This window comes from Echinops telfairi, unplaced genomic scaffold (genome assembly GCF_000313985.2).
Source record: "Echinops telfairi isolate 266 unplaced genomic scaffold, ASM31398v2 ScPeMD7_60;HRSCAF=208, whole genome shotgun sequence".
Lineage (NCBI taxonomy): Eukaryota > Metazoa > Chordata > Mammalia > Afrosoricida > Tenrecidae > Echinops > Echinops telfairi.
The window spans coordinates 2423364-2426567 of NW_022103958.1; positions in this window are offsets into that span (position 1 = coordinate 2423364).

The window sequence follows — 3204 nt, forward strand, 5'->3', positions numbered from 1 at the left end:
TTTGTCAAGCCCCGCCTGTCTCTTTCTTGCTCTCTAGTGATTGGACAGGTATGCAGTTTGCCTTAGCTAGTTTTCTGCCTTAACTTGTGAGCTACATTACCCGTGGGACACCCAACATATGGATTGTGTTGCTAGAGCTTGAGGTTCCTTTGAGACCTGCTTCACCACACTGCTGGTGTATACTTCGCTTGAGCTTGAGACTGTTGGATCCTGTCATCTGGCTGACTGTTGGTGACCTGCCCTGTAGTTTGCTGCCTGTGGCCAGACTGCCTGTATTGCTCTACAGAAGATTCAGCTGTCTCCTCCCTTGACGCTGGATCCAGCAGCCCTCATGAGTTGAAGGACTTCCAGTATATTAACAGTTCCATGGAAGTGAGTTGAACTGACTGCTGTATGGACTAATCAGCTGTTAAATTCCTTTGTGATATATATATATATATATAAAATCATAAGTGTCCTTGTTTTGTTTTTCTAGAGAACCCTGCTTAACACATGTATATAATGCTAATTGGAATCATACAGGATCTTCTTGTTGGGATCACACTAAGAAATTGATGGTATGGCACAAGGGTGGACTAGCATCCTTCCTGGACATCTTTTGTTTCTATCTATTGGACCTGAGCAATGAAACTCGTGGAAATTGCCTTTGACTACACGGCCTCTGGTTTCTTATATTGGAGAATTTGGAGGCACAAGTCACTTAGCTTCCAGATATAATTTTACACTGAATGAAACTTGTTATGAAACCTCTCGTGTACAACTGCCTTGTATGATTGTTATTAGACATTTAAATATTAACTTGTCAATGAGGACAGTGGCTTGGCACAGTGGTAAATTGTATCCTTGCATTAACACTTCTAGGCAAGTGCATTTAGACGAAGAAAGTCTTATCATATTGAAGTCCTGTCTGGGAGTATGGCTGCCAGTGATATCTCAACCTTGAGAAGAAGATCCTGTTACTAATGTGATAACTAAAGTATTGCTGGAACTTCTGAAAATACATAAAGGTTTATTGGAATGTTAATTGTTACTATTTTAGGGAGGATAGCCATCACCACTGCTGCAGCCATAGCAGGAGCTGCACTGTGAGAGTCCATCAAAACTGAACATTTAGTGCAGAAATGACAAAAAGATTCTCATGTAATTGGACTACTCAAACTAGAGTAGATGATGAACTAAATGGAAAAGTTTCTGAGCCTACAACAAGCCATAAAATGTCTGGTAGATCAACTTATCGATTTACAAAAACAAATGTCATTAAAATGTGATTGGAATGTTTCTGATTATTGTATTACACCATACCCATACAATCAAAGCAAATGTGATTAGAATTTGATTAGAGATCACTTGAGTAATTTAAAGATTAATGTAACATTGGACATTGAGTCACTGCAAAAAGAAATCTTTGAATCTTTTAGTGAAACTCTTACAAATAATCCTGTTGATAATTTGATGTTACAGATTGCTGTGGGATTATCTGGTCTTGACCATCATGGCTGGTGGCAGAGCCTAGTGCAAAGCATAGATTGATGTGCTGTAATAATAATAACTATGTTTTAAATTATTTTCCTATGAGTTCAGGCCCGCCAGAAGAGATTAAATCATGGAGAAGTCAAACAAACAGCTCATATCAGTTTAACTTTTATTAGAAAAGAATATACTAAAGGGGAGAAAAATCTAATTTTTCTTTGCTGTTGAAAACATTATGGTAAATGAATTGTACTTAATGTCACTTCTCTGGATCGTAGATCGTATATATGTCTTCGACATACTTGGAGTGTAAGTGTGTATAAATATAGCATTTTTATTTTGAATGTACATGTTCCATAAATAAGCATATGGACTTTGGTTTCCTACTTAACTGTACCCTCAATACAAGAACAATTGTCCTGATAATATGGCATTACATAAGACTCACCTTCTTGAATTGATCAATGAACATAAGGGTGCGTAAGTGAATGTGGTGAAGACAGCAGATGGTTCTTGGCTATCAATCATAAATGCTTGTGGTTAAACAAATGGCCATCTAGCAAAGAATCAACTAATTCCACATGGAAGAAACACCCAGCATGTATGTCCAAATATGTCGAAGGAAAAAGTATTGGAGCTAAAATTATAAACAACCAGTTGGGAAAGTTGTGGAGAACAGTGGAAACCCAAAACTCATCTGCAAAGTGTTTAGTCAGGATGGCCGCCTAAGATTGAAAATTTTTCTTGTTTATTGTTTTGGATTTTATTGATGAATTTTCTTATTATTTAAATCATTATTAAAACATGTTTGAAGTGTCTTTGACTATTGTATTATACAATCAAGCAATTGTGACTCATATCAATTTCACTCTGTTTAGAAAATAAAACAGGAAGATGTGGGGGGAAAGTTGTTTGTGCCTTAGACAAACGGGACAGGACCACCACCTCCCACAGTTCATGGCTTATGGGAGAATCCTGGTGGCTCAATCAATGTTTGGCATGTCTCTCTGCCTCAAAGAGACATACTTCCTGTTTTTTGACTAAAGCTTCAGAAGGCAGAAGTCTAAAATAATCAGTTACTTCAGGTGCCCAGCCTCATCACTATTAATTTGCAACCTAGGAATACCTGGAGCTACAAGAACCTAGGAGAAAGGCATAGAACATCTCCTTCATTGCCTCAAAAGTAATCACCACAACTATGAGCCTGGTGTTGGACTAAGTCTCCAGAATTGTTGTTCCAGTAGTGAAGATTTTTTTTATATTGAGTAGCAGAACTTACTGAAGGGTACAATCTTTGTCTTCATCAGTACAGGCCTCATGTTCTCCTGTTAGCTTCCAATAAGCGAGGTTGTGTCATCTGCATATTGCTATTTGTTAATTAGTCTTCATGCAATCCTAGTTCCATGATGTCCTTCACATTTTATAACTTCTTGTACCATTTTCTGAGCATACCATTTGAATAGATATGGTGAAAACTACAAAAATGACACACAACTTTCCCGATTTTTGAAACATATTCTATTGAAACACCTGCCTCTTGTTTTATGGACTGGTTCTGTATAAGCACAATTGCAGTTTCTAGAATTCACATTGTTCACAGTATTATCTGTGTTTGCCATGATCCACTAAAACATTTTTGAATATTCCATAGGACATAAGAAAACATCTTTTTCATATTTCCTTCAATTAATGAAGACCCATCCTAATGTCAGAAATGATATCCCTCAATCGAGA